This window comes from Strix uralensis, chromosome 12, assembly GCF_047716275.1.
Source record: "Strix uralensis isolate ZFMK-TIS-50842 chromosome 12, bStrUra1, whole genome shotgun sequence".
Lineage (NCBI taxonomy): Eukaryota > Metazoa > Chordata > Aves > Strigiformes > Strigidae > Strix > Strix uralensis.
This window is the reverse complement of record NC_133983.1, coordinates 11,476,702-11,491,299: the sequence shown is the minus strand read 5'-3', so window position 1 is coordinate 11,491,299 and position 14,598 is coordinate 11,476,702. Positions and strand designations below refer to the sequence as shown.

At 40.4% G+C, this 14,598-nt stretch overlaps 1 protein-coding gene across 8 annotated transcripts in view; it reads right to left on the bottom strand.

Moving 5' to 3' along the window:
• ZNF536 (zinc finger protein 536) overlaps positions 1-14,598 on the bottom strand; it is a 352,860-nt gene that overhangs the window by 301,168 nt on the left and 37,094 nt on the right. For 3 of the 8 annotated variants that reach the window (XM_074881571.1, XM_074881570.1, XM_074881581.1), the window contains exon 3: positions 13,944-14,067. The exons of the other annotated variants lie outside the window; for them this stretch is intronic. The gene's annotated coding sequence lies outside the window, so the exon portion shown is untranslated. The remainder of the gene's footprint in view (positions 1-13,943; positions 14,068-14,598) is intronic. 8 annotated transcript variants of the gene reach the window in all.

The following is a 14,598-nucleotide window of genomic DNA, read 5'->3' as shown; positions in this document are numbered from 1 at the left end:
AGTCCCAGCCATGCACTATCCTCCCTCATAGCCCCAGTGTCAGACCTTGCTCCCTGGGTGCCCTGCCCTGGTGCTTGGAGATCTCCAACACATAAAACTGTCTGCCTATAAATAAAAGGTATTTAAAAACTCCCATCTCACCATGACAGAATTTGCCCACATCTCCTGGCAAATCTGCAGTGTTTGATCTAACATCCTTTCAGGGAAGCTCCTTTACATCACCGAGATCATGCGACAAATTACCGCTCTCATTTTCCCTCCTGATATAAGCAAGCAAAAGACAGCAAAGAGCACAGGACAGGAATGCCCATCATTTTAACTTCTGGGGAGCCAAGGAGTTTGCAAAAATATTTTATCAAAGAGACACAACTCTCTCTGGCTCCTTAGGTTTTTCTACACACATTTGTGCTTCAAACATCCCAGTTTGCATTTACCTTGCACAGCTTCCACCTTGCTGTGTTCTTTGGCATTAACACCACTATTAACATGCCCCTGTTAGGACTAGCTATTGGTTGCAAAACTAATCACTTCAGCATGGTGCTGCTCCTGCCTTTCATGCTCAGGCCTGATCCAAAGCCCTAGAAGTCAGGACACATTGTTTGACCTGGTGGTGGCTGGATCAGGCCCTGCTGCAGACCAGCGGTTCAGCATGACTGCTAACAACATCTGTTCCGCTGGTGGCAAGCACGGTTTAACTGTGACGTGGCAGTTGCCACTGCAGATTTGGAAAGGGGTAGGATCTAGCCCCAGAGGCCACATCATGCCCTGTGAACATGCAGGCACACCTCCCCCGGTTTCAGCAGGAGATCCACATGGCACCGTCCTCCAGTAATCACACATTGGGGAAAAACCTGGCCCACTGCTAAAGTGGGGTCCCCGGGGGCTGTGGAGGAGGAGGGAGCAGGAGCATCCCAGAGCAGCAACCCCAGGGGACAGCAGCTGCTGCCCTCCTGCCCCAGTGCTGTGCTGCAGGGCAGGGGGGGCATCTCCAGTAGCTTCTGCGCATCCCAGACCCCAAGGACAGCCTCTACCAGCTGGTGTGCCCCAGTGCCTGGCATACAGCTCCCCTGGACAACACCCCCCGGGCCACCTCACACCCATGGGCTATCCTGGATGGCAGTGAGGTGCCTGCGGAGTAACACCCACACCCTGCACCCCTGCCCTCAGCAAGCTGTGCTGAGGCTGTGCTCCCCACAAACACCCTGATCACTGGCTTTTCTCCACCTGGTCTTCCTCCCTCTGAAAGATTTGTTTCAAAATGTAAAAAGCCGAGCTGGACAGCTGCCCACTGAGTTCCAATGCAGGTGCTTAAAAAGGGCCAACTTATTTCCCACCTACATGAAAAATAACTTTGCTTGGGGAAAGGGAAATTGGATACCTGCGCTCTCTTCCTACGGGTGTTCTAGATGCACGGGATGAACAGACATTTGTGGCAATCTGATCGAGTGAGTTGTAAGAAAACATTATGAATTTAAAGTGGTACACAAAAAGGTTTCCATCACCTCCGTGCCTATACCATGACACATGCATCTTAATATATTACATAATAAAAAAGCCATGATGTTCTCAACCAATCAAATTATGCTACTGTCTCTTTAATAAACAAATCCATGTGCACATTAACAGTGTTGAAAATTCAATTTAAACTCTTTGTCTGTTGCTGCTTACTCTAAAGATGGTCTTTCTTAAACAACAGAGCACCAAGGAGTCGTTAGGGCTCTCTCTTCATTACTTCAAAAAACCAATCATTAGACACCAGAGTATATACGTAATTAGAAAATCACTTCCTTTGCAATCCAAGCTAAGTAGTTTACATACTGTAATTACAGGGACAAAATCAATTTTTAATCATTTCACTGATTGGGCTCATCAGCTCTGTGGGAACATTGTAACCTGCTTGTTGTGCAAAAGCAACATCTGGGCTAAAACAATTACCCTTTGTTTGCTACAATATTCCTTAAATCTTTTTGCTTGCATAAAAAAAAATGAAAACACGAAGACAAGATATTTCGATGTCTTTTTGTCCTTGATCAACATATATCCTAAAGTACTACTTGCAATGAGAGTTTAATGTTCCTCAGAATTTACAGTTAAACAGTACACTTCCAAGGAATGTATTTTTTCAGGGAGATAAAAGTATCTGATTGTTTTAAAGAACCATTCAGCTGGCTAATTGTTCCATAGCTAACACATGGTATTCAAACAACCCACACATTACAAAAGCTCATCTGGATAATAATGGGCAACTATTATTGCAATGGTTTACACTTTTCTAATACAAATGAATGGATTTTATCAAAATTTGAAAAAAAATCTAAGAAGCTGGGTATGTGTGAAAAATAGATGGTATGAATTGGCAAGGCAAGGCTAAGCATTTTGTTCTCTTAATAGGAAATGACCTCATTTACACTGGAGTAATAATTAGTACTGCTTCACTGACAGTTAAGAAAAAAAGTTTCACAGTATAATAAGGCAGCATCTCCTTTGTTAAGATCTACATTGATTATTAACCCTTGCCAAGAAAACCCAAATTTAACTCTGCATTACATGTGCTAATGCTCCATGGCAAAAAGTAAGAGGGGAGAAAAAAAAAGAGCACAAGCTAGAACTAAGGCAGGATCCTAACCTGCATCCACCAAACTCAGCAGCTGCTGCGTGGCTGGTATCAGAGTGAACAGGATAGGATGTCAAGGCTTGTTAAGTGAGTATATTGATGTCTGAAATATTTTCTAGTTGGTGAATATTTAATAATAACTGTTAGAGAATATATTTGCTTTTGCCTGGATCGTGAAGCAAGCGTGCATCAGGTGTGTGGTTAGGCTTGTTCCATGCTTCAGACGTGGCTATTCTGAGAGTCAGATCCTGCCAGCTGCTGTGATCTCCCAAGAGAGGAAGAATTACCTATAAGTTACCTACACTGTCACCACTTCTCCTCCCCGTGAGATTTCCCAGCAGACAGAGACACAGCACGCAGGAGACAGGGCAGGTTCAGCCTTCTGAGGCAGCGCTGCGGGGCAGCTGGCGGGAGGCAAAGCAGTCTGTGCTAGAGCAGCCCCGAGGCTGCTCCACATTACCCCACACACAGACTGTCCTACTGTCTAGTGACTGCCCTTCCTCCACACCCTGCTCTGCCCAGCACTGAGCACCCAGCTCCGGCCAGGCCCAGTGAGGCACTTGGGGACACAGGCACCTCTGCTGGCCAGGGTCTTAGTCTGTGGGAAGCTGCTGTGCTGGCAAACGGAGTAGGTGGGAGTCCTGCAGCTACCCAGAGATCAAGCATGCTACAGACAATGGCAGCCTGAGCTCCTCACGCATCCCTGTCAAAGGAACCCTGTTTCTGAATAATTTACGCAACATTTAGGTGAAAATATTTTGTATTTTATTCAGTAGACGCATTTTTTTTTTATAATGAGGCCCTCATTAAAACCAATATGTGTGTCATATTGTCAGGCAAATATATGTTAAAATGTCACTTTGAATACGAAATAATACATTTTAGGGGCTTGACTCATTAAAGAAAAATATAAGCGAAAGAAAAAATTTCTGTGGATAAGCCTGAAAGAGCTGGGCAGGAAACATTTTCCTGTCCTGCAAAAGTTTTTTGAGATTCCTTTTTTTTTTTTGCCTTTCTGCATTTCAGAAAAAAAATCATAATCTTATGAGGGCTTCCATGAAAATAAAAGGTGAATAAATGAGCAGGATATCCTCTGTCATCCTCCTTTTCCCTCCCCTCCCACCCACCACCGCCGCAGGGCAGCCAAGAGGGCAGCAAAGCCAAGGTCCTCAGACTGGCAGGTCTCACACTTCGCATCTCGCTGGAATGCACCCACCCACAGCCCTCAGCGTCAGCCACTGTACCTCACCTTGGAGCTACTCCACTTGAGTAACATAATTCAGTGTTCACTGTCCAGAAAAAAATGGGTCTATGCAAAGCCACACCTGAAAGGGAGATCAGGGCTTCAGACCTGACCTGAACGACAGCGCCCTAGATGCACAGGTCCCTCCCCCTTCCCCCATTTGAAGACAAATTCAATCCCAATCCATCTATTCCTGAATAAAAGCAGTTGAAGTTGGCATGTTCCAATTCAAAAGCATTTTGTCAGGGAGCTGCCAGTCAGGTACCACCATAATCCCAATTTACTCTGGTTTAAGCAGACAAAACTCCTCTGAAGTGATCTACATCTACGCGTACAGGCTGCAAATGCAAACCAAAGATGACACAGGAACAACCAGTAAAAAGCTACAGAAGAAACACAACCACAAAAAGCAAAAGTATGCCCATCACAGATACACAATAAAGATTGGCATATCAACACTCACAAAGGCCACAATTATTTTCTTCCACTACCCAGATGTTACAAAGGTATACGACAGCTGTGTTCAGGCAGCAGCACCAGCAGAAGGGTGGTGCAGGAAGGCCCATCTCACCTCACTCCTGCCCTAACGTGCAAGTCAAACCCTTTCAGTCAAGTCTGAGGCTACTGAGAGCAGCTCCCTCCTAAAATGAGCTCCTCAAAAGCCCTCAAGACACTATTAGGCCATTCCTGATAAAAGCATTATTTCAGGAGGACTGGCATCTGACACCCACTTACAATAGACAGTGAAACAGGTGAAATGCAACCTTTTTGCTAACATCTACATAAAGACTAGGGTAGGGCAAACATACAAAAGAAACCCAGCCTCGACAGTAAATATTCTTTGAGCCAGTTCTTCAGCCACCTAAAAGAAAACAATTATGTTAAAACCCCTAAAATAAACAACCTTAGACTCTTCCGGAGTCTTCCTAAGATCTGCAAGACTATTTCAATTCAGTTCACCTCTGGGCTTTTATGACTTGTATGTGCAATTAATAGCAAAGGAAGAGGGTTTGCAGGACAAAGCTCACTGTCTATTAATTGCTGAAAAGACTTAAAGTTTTTCTTTACTTGTGCTCATATAGAGATGGGTGTTACCTGCAGGATTTTGGTATGAAACAGTAAGGGGAAAATGAAAATCTCCCAGTTCTGATCCTGGGGCATCTGAGAAGCACCTCTGTTGAGAATAGGTATGTGCCATATGACTAAAGGCAGTTTTATGGTGTATCTAGTTCCAGAGGAGTGCCTCGAATTATAACCATAATTGAAGCTGGTAGCAATAAAAAAACCAAAACCACCACCACCAACAAAAAAACACCACACAGGATACAATTAAATGGTCAGGTGTTAAGGGTATCCTGTTGGAGTCTAACTGTCATCAGCAACAACTATCCACCGATAACACAACTCTACTTCTACTGAAATAATCATCAATCCACAGTTTTAAAAAGAAGAAAATATAAAATACTTATGAAATGATAGCTTGGGAAAATGCATTTTTCATTCCTAACTATCTTGTTAGTGCATCAAATTACAAAACACCATCTGAGGCAGTTTTCACCACATCACATAAGAGGACATTTCATAAGTGATACTGCTCTCATCACAGTCTAGTAGAGAAAGAAAGAGGGAGTTTGTTTATAGATTCTTTCTTGTTTGTTTTACATTTTCTATGTAGAAAAAAAAATCCAATAACCCGCAAAAAGATGTAGGTCAAATGTTCTCATCTCAAATCTTCCCTGATAAGTAGCGATTTAAGAAGTCTATATAAAAAATGTGTTATTCCCTTTCAGCTCATAGGAAAAAATGTTTCAGAAATAGCACATAAAAAAATATTCAATGTCACTAAAACTGGAATAGAAAATGTTTTATAGATTAACAAACATTGTAATGAATTTGCACAACCTTAACTGACTGTATACATAGCATAATGAAATGGTCTACTTCCTTTCAAAGAAAAATTAGGTATTCCAGCACATAGCTTTAGAAAAGCATTGTTCGGAAAAACCTGCATTTTTTCCCAGCTACCATGTAATTTGTGAGATGCATTTTTAAATGATCTGCAACTGCAGCAGGCTTCATCAGTCAGATGATACAGATAGATAATTCACCAAACTGTCACATGATCTTCCATCAGTCTAAAAGATGTGAATATATTGCCACAAGCTTTGGGAATAATGGGTGCACCTGTTTACAGTGTCACCTCTGTTTGCTAATTGTCTCCTTGAGCTACATTTTACTTCTAATGCATTTATTTTTGACAGGCAGTGTCTATTTAGAAATCACATTACTTCAAGTGCAATTGTTCTTTTGTCTATCAAGTAAATGAAGTGTTGTTATACAGATTTCAGGTTCTGATTAGTGAAGTATCAGCACACCACAAAGGTCAATCAGTTATTTACCTGAAGTAATAGAAGTATGACAGGCCTCCTGGATATCCTCTAGATCATGGTATAGCTCATATTAGTATATTTTCTATTTCAAATATATATAGATACACCTTTCTATTATTACATAAATGTATTAAACCTTCTAAAACATACAGTACTGTGCACACACAGAAAAACATAAGGGAAAAAGCACTCAAGTGGAAAATGTCAATGTCGACGCAGACCCAACTTGTCTACACTAGTATTTTAAGTTAAGCCAAGATAATGGTAAAAACCAAGGGGTCGGTCCCACAAACATTTTGCAATGATTTATGTGCATAAGCTGTCACACCAACAAAACTAATGTTTTAAAACCACACTTTTTTCATTGTGCTTCCTGCTTTTTATAGAACAGTGAAGCAAAATTTAGTTAAGGTTACTTGCATTAGCTCCAACTAATAAGATGCCATAAGAAATTAAGATGACCCGCTTGAGGTCTGAGAAGGACCACAGGGGATTTTTATTCACACCGATACCCTCAAGTCTGCAATGTTACCAACGTTCACTTAAATAATATGTCTCAATAGGTACAAACCCATGCCTTTACATATATAGTAACAGAGTCAAGTACAACTACACTATCAAACAGGAAATTTTGAAAATCTAAATCAGCACATTGATCAGACAGCCACTTCACTGCATATATATTGATCTTCTTTAAAAAAAAAAAGGCATTTTAACTGTTTATTACCGAGGTGGAAAATAGTACTACTATTGTGGCAGCAGTGGTTTGTCAAAGCTTCATTACTTCCCGTGTACCTCTATCCAAGTTCCACATCCCATGCTCATCTCTGCCACGCAAGGACAAGGTAGAAGAGAAGCGTATGAGAGCAATATAATTTCCCAGACAAAGGCAAGGTCCAAAGCTAACACCCACCCATCCTCGTGAAGGTCTAGGTACAGACTGGTCTCTGTACGTGCACAGCAACCTCAGGGGTTTACCAGGGATTTCCAACCACCACTGCTGTTTTACCAGTTTGCCAAAAGAAACAGAGACAAAAAGCCACGCTTGCCTTAAGTCACATTCTAAATTGGCTCCCAGGAGCATTCCCCTACCTTGTTCACTAAAGCACGGTGTATGTTTTCTCAGTGTTTAGCATATGCTATGTAACCTGAGCAGGACTTGTATTGTTCCAGTAGTTGTTTTTCTAAAGTATGTTCCCATCAGGACCATAATTACATGCAAAATACTAGAGTTAGAGTCATTCATAAAGTCATTTAAAATTTTCTCTAGCACTTTCTAGCAAGATTAGGGCACATCTTGAAAGAGAATACGGAAGAAATCACAAATCTTGGTCATAGATGCAAACTGATGATAAAAGTTCAAATTACTCCAGGTTAGTTTATATATTCCAAGACCCAAAATGCTATAGGGGAATCTCCCCTGATGTATTTTGAAGAGCAGTGCATTTTTCAAGTATTTCTGCAAATGTAAGCACAATTTAGGTAGAGTTAATCATTCATGAGCATATTATATACCTGTATTTATGACTAAAGCTCCTGGAAACTTGAGTCTGAAGTTCTCAAAGCATATTTCTTCCACAGCTTCTAAAGTTAAAAATCAAAACTGCCATACACTTAGCAGCAGCAGGATTGAGCCTGATGCTTGTAAAAGAGGCAATGGACATGAAATTGCTATTTGCTCACAAGCCCAACGTGTCTCTTTGGGAAGATGTGTCTCCCACCATGGCCTGACACTGCAGGAAAGAGATCGTTTATGTGGAAAGTTTACAAATTTATTTAGTAATTTTACACCTGCCCCGAATTACTGTTTTCTTTTACACAACAGCAAGCAATCTTTAGAATATTACTTTGCATACAGAGAAGTGGATACTCTAGCAATAAGGCTGCTTGCCTAAGACTAAATCCCGCCAAGCACTTCTTTTGCACACAGTCTCCTTGAAATCAATGAGATTTCTTGAATGAGCTCTTCACACAAGTAAAAGGATCAGGTCCTTAAACAGCAGAAAGTACAGATGACCATGTTAGCATCAAACAGGAGGAGGTCTCGGCAATGGAGTGAAGTATAGTCACCTACCACACACGGTTAATGAGATGTGACAGGCCAAATTCAGACCAAATGTAAACAGGGGCATTTTCCTGTCTGGAACAAAACCTCTTAAAGAGGTCTAAGCTTTGCTTCACACATAGTATTGGGTAGTAGCAATGCAATTAACCATCATCCAGTAAATTACCAAACCTTACCAGCATTATGATCACCAAAATAACACCACAAACACTCTAAAGACACAGGAAAAACATGACCATCTACCTTCCAACACCCACGGCTGGACCACAGGTGACTGCCCAGCCCTGGAGACCAGAGCAGAGATTCAGCATGATGCCATCAAAAGAGATCCAGGACACACACATGCCAGAGAGCTTTCCAAAAACACCAAGCCACTGTTTTCCTGGGTTCCCCTCGCTTCTAACACAGTCCACCTGCATGCCTCCTGGGCAGTCAGACAGTAGTCAATGCAACACAGGCACCAGGCACCGCATCTCACCCATCAGACCCCTTCTCCTCCCTGCAAACGCCTCATGGCACTGCTGAAGAGCTAGCCGGCCTTTCACCCTATTTTACCTCAGCTTCTGGACCGCTATATAATTGACAATGGAAACATTTAATTCTGCTTCAGTCACTGCATTTCTCTTCTATTTTAATATATATTTTAATATTGGAGGGAAGGGTGGTGAGGACACAGCTCTTTCCAAGCAGAACTAATCCTCCTTTGAGGACGGGCGAGCCCCACACAGCTCTCAGATCCCACCAGCAAGAAGCTCTGGTTAGCTGGCGAGGCTGCACATCTCAGCAGGTTGTAAAACAAGGATAAACAACAAATTATAACTTAGTGGCAACTTCCGCTTTCCCCCTGCAGCCTGGGATGTGCGAGACTGGCCACTGAGCGCGTGGGTAAGTGCGGGGAGTGCATATGCGCCAGCAGAGTTTATAGTGAAGGAGGGGAGCACGTGGGTGGTAGCAATTTAAAAAGCAGCTGTGTGTATGTTTTTCCCGGTTAGACTGTGAAATCACAAATGGTGGAATCAGCACTGTAAGCTTAAAACCACGCTAACCCACTTGGCTGCATTTTATTGTTAACTTTGCGTCTATGTTTTTCCTTATTTTTATAAAAAACACAGAACAACTCCTCTGCCCCAACTACCTCCTTTTATTAATAATAGAACAAAATTACACTAAATATTTCTAATGTAGAGATAAAATGGTGAAGAACGAGAGAGTATAAAAACAGGACATTTGGGGCCAGAGCCTTTGGAACATTCATACTGTTACATATATTTTCTCTAAGTAATCAGGAATGTATTGGTATTTTGAAATTATGTATCTCTAATAACACAAAAGTACTTAAGAACAGAAATAGACAGTAATGGAAAATGCAGTCAACTGTTGACAACATATAGAATTTCAGAAAATAATTTACAGAGAACAGCACAGCAGATGAGTCAAAATTTTCTCAAAAATATTTCTTGCCTCCGATAGTCCAATGTAATTCATTTTCTATCTCTGTTCATTAATCATTGTTAAAATTAGTGATCCATTTCTTCCACTCTGCCATCTGCACTCAGCTTCGTAACAAACATGACACCTTCCTGCATAATAAAACCTGACAACTACGAGGATGCATTTCCAAATAGCTTTCTGCATATTTGCACCTCTATAACTGATTCCGTTGTCAGACAAAAGTGGATTATTTAACCAGAGTTCTTTCTTTATCAATTCAGTACACAGACGTGTGCTTGTGAGGGAGTGCGTGAGCGTGTGTGTGTATGTGTGTGTATAAAATGATCAAGTAAAAATCACTTAATCTGAATTAAAAACAAGCTATACCAGTTATCTTTGAATTCTCACAGTAGATAAAATTGATCACATATATATATATATGTGTGTGTTAGTTTTAATCTTCTACTATGAAGCTTAAGGATGTAACATTTGGATTGGCTTCATCTTGTAAAGTTTGCATGCTCAAGAATTATCCTGACACTCCAATTTCCTCCAAAAGAAAAAAAATTTAAAAACCGTATCCAGCTCAGTTTTGTTTCCCAGCCTTTGATCACTGACGATTTCAAATAAATATTTTTAAGGTAAGATGAAATATCCTAGCAATGAGGAGATATAAAAAAGTACACAGATAAATAATTAAAATTCCGGATGTCATTTCCATCCTGTTCAGGCTAGCCTCTAATCTCCTGATGGCAGACAGGGGACCAGAGAACAGGGTTCGGTTCTTGGTCTCTTTCCATTCCATCAACAGACTTGGAAAGCTGTGGCAGCAGGGCATCTGAGTGGTCCCTTCGTAAATGCTAATTACACTTAGATCCCAGTGATTAACAGAACCTGCAGTTCTCAGCACACTGAAAATCAGGCTAATGGTGGGAGCATTAGGCCATGCACACACAAGTCAATGGGAACCTGTCCACCGACCGTGAGGAATCTGGTGCCCTGTTCACAGCTCTCTGACAGGAACTGCGCCGCCAACTAGTGAGCAGAGCTGGTCAGCCATGAAAGCCTGCGTCCACTTCTGTTGAAAAAGTGGTAGGCAGTAAGACAGTGGGGAGGGAGAGGGGGCACTAAGGAACATGGAAGTGCACACCAGAGTCCTCTGGAGGCCAAAACTAGTTACCAAACCCTTTCAGGCCTCATTGAAAATATTTTAAAAGTATACTAATATTACCTGGAATTCAAAAACTACAGTCTTTTCCAATCAAGAAGATTATCATTCCATAGTAACTCCAAATAATTGTGCCTACAGCAAATTCTGCAGGTGCCCTGTAACTGCCAGCAGAACGACAAATACAGTGTCCAAGATGGGAACTACTACATTTTCCATCAGTCAGTTTCCTCAGTTTTAAGTTTTGAGCCATGGCCACCACAATAACCCATACCCACATACATACCTCCAAGCCAGGTGAGCCCATGGCCACCGAGCAGCCCTCCAGACACAGACACAGCTGCTCCATAAGCTGCTGCACACACACTTCTGATGGCTGCCACCTCCGAGGACAGATGAGCTCTTGGGAAGAGCAACGAGGGCTGACAGCACGGACTGGTAGACAGTGCTGCATTCAAGAGACCATGGTCACTTCCCAGCTCTGCCAGTTGACCTACTCACTAAATTGGACAAGCTGTCCCAATTCCAAATGTCCCCATTTTTCCATTATCAATGGAGATGCTGACACTTGCCTCCTCTGCGACCCCCTGACGAAAAAAGCTAAATGGTTTTCAACAGCATCACAGACTACAACACATATAAGGAAACTGTATCAGTACAATTTGGTTAACAAACACATCTTCTCTCAGCATTCCAATTTTCATCGAAGCAGTACCACTAGTATCATCGTCTCTCCGATATATTTGTGACAGAAGCTGTCAGTGGAGAAAAGATCTTCCATTGCTAACATCTTAAAAAGCTTCTATAGCACAGACATCATAAATTACAGAATATATACTGCAATGCTTCTTTATGAATAGATGAAATATAAGGGGGAACTTGAGTACAAGCACAGCAGGTCAAATCTAAATTCAAGCAACATCTCCAACATACACCATGAGAAGCAGCAGAATGCTTTGAGAACAAAGTACCCAATTCTGCCTTCAGATGTATGCCTGCCACATGCACAACAGGCCAGAATGAGACCCAAAGTTTCTGCAAGAATTATTTCAGAAAGTTAAATAATTTTTATATTCAAAGAAGTTAAAGAAAAATTAAATCAATCTTTTTTTTTTTTTTTTGATACAACACTGTAATACAACAGCAAGCGTATGTCAGTCTTTGGAAGAAAATCTGCATCTGACATGAAAGTGTCTGTTCAAAATTTAAACCAGATGTGATAAGGAACAGCTGAAATCTAAATTTTGGGAAAAAAACAAGATGTAGAAGAGATATAGCAACTGACTTCTGCTAGATACCACAAAGGTAAGAGAGCCCTCTTTTTAAAGTGTTCAGACTAGAACCTTTCTAGGTACACACAAACACTTTAACCTTTTGGTATTATCTTTTCAAAATGTATTTTATTTTGGGGTCTAGGGCTTGTTGTTTTTTTTTCTTTGCTTTCTTATTTTTTCTTTAACTTCCTCTCAATTTGGAAATTGTCTAGCCTTTTTATGAATTTTCTGTATGTTCTTGTACAGCTCTTGGTAAGCATTTGAGAACAACTATCAACTATGCTTTTTATTCTTCACTTAGAAGAAAAAAAAATCAAACAGGCATTGTCTCTATAGCTGCCTCTTTTGCCTTTTAGTTTCCTTTTTTCTTCACATGTCTGCATACTGACACATTCAATTTCAGGTTATCAGCACATCTGAATTACAGAATACTGATGGGGATAGAGGGCAGGCCTCTCTGGACTGATTAGCATCATTTAAGAAAGCATTCACTTGCTTGCTTCATTGGCTGCAGGGATTCCATGATGGGTGGCCTTTTAGCATTAGAAGTCAATATGGAGCAATCTCATTTGAATTAAATATGGACAAAAGAAAAGATTTGATTGTGGTTATTCATAGTTAACCTTTTAATTTCACAAAGCTCTGAAATTTGGGGGGTTGTAAGCCATAAAACTTAAATATACTTAGTTTTTCATTTCTTTTCAACTTGCTTTCTTCCCCTCCTCCAGTTTTTATGTACTTTTTAATTTGTGCAAAACTTACACCAGAAGCTTATTTAAAAAGAAATGTCTGGATGAATATTCAGGAAAACCTTTTAACCTAGTTAAACCTACACCGACTATAAAAGGAGGAACGCCTGATTCTAATCCATAAATGTATGTAAATCCACTGAAAAACATATTTGTCTCTATTGGACTCATACTTGTTTCCAAATGGACCATAAATGCAGTCAAGTATTTCATTAACACAAATAATTACGTATGGCTAGTCATATTATGATCTTTGTAAACAAGAGCCTAAACCCATGGAAAGGTTGCAATGATTTAAAGTACAGCAACAAAATCTCATCATAGGGAAACAAATTTCTATTCTCACATTAAAGTAAAATTATTAAATTAACCAAAAAATAACAGGGTAATGACAAGTTCTCACTAACTAGTAAAATCACAGATATGTGTAACATCAGGCTACAGAAATAGTTGGGAGAAAATAAGTAAAGCTTAAATTTTCCAAAAGATTAAAAGAAGTTAAGTGCAAAATTCGACTTCCAAGTAGATGAAAGCACTAAAAGTGTAGCCAACCTCTCTGAATATCTGATCCCTCTGCACTTGAAGACAGTGGGAGTTTTGCCATTAACTTCAATGGAAGCAAAATCAGACATTGAGAAATGAAGTGGAAATGGCTTTTGCTGAGCTGGGCTGACTGCCATGATACAGGATAAGCTCAGCCTATAAGGAACAGAGGATAAATATCACACTACTTCTAGCACATGACTTGTCCCTTTGCTACCTATCCCAATAGACTAGGCTTAAATTTGAAATATATAGTTAACTCCAGTCCAGACAATTTCATAGATATCCTGATGAAGGAGAAAAGTATTAAAAGTCCCTCAGTGGGTGTCTCATGGAAAAAGATTCCAGCAAATCATTCCTGCACTGCAGACACCACTGAAACTGACATCAAGATCTGTTTAAAGCATTTTCATGGATCATGTTAAAGATTAAATCAGCCCCATAAAAAGAAGCAGCAAAACACTACCTGCATTTACACCTTTTAGTTGTTTTATGGAAGTTAAGCCCGGAACCATCCAAAGTATTCACAGAATTACTCCCGTATTCCTCAAGATTTTATTTCATTCCTGCTGTTGTAATACAGAGAGCACCTAGATGAAAGAGAATGGAAGGTAGGGAGTATATTTCCTCAGGAAGCATATGCATTCAACTTTTTCAAACTGTATGATCTCACTGTAGCATTCAATAGTTTTAAAACTCAACTTTATCAAGTTTCCCTCCTGTCCCTAATTTACTAATTTCAAAAAAATTTTTATTTTAGGTTTTTTTCAAGCCAGTATACCGGACCTCTGCACTTTCATGCAGCATTACATCAATAGCATCCTTAGCATGCATTTTGTCCATTTTTAAATGGAATAAGTCTAAATAAAGAAACAAAAGCGCTTGGGAGTACTTTCACTGCAGCATAAGCATTCTAAAAAGGCCCTTCACAAATGTTTCCAATATGCTTTATACTGCAACCCAATGTGCAACTTCTAAACTACACCACCACAAGTAAGAAATTAGAAATGTTGAGGGCTATTGAACACTGAATTTTCACAGTGCATCTGCACAAAGTTATTTAGCACAGATGTTTCTGTAATTGTGATCCACTGGAAAAACTCAAAGTGTTCAATGGCCCT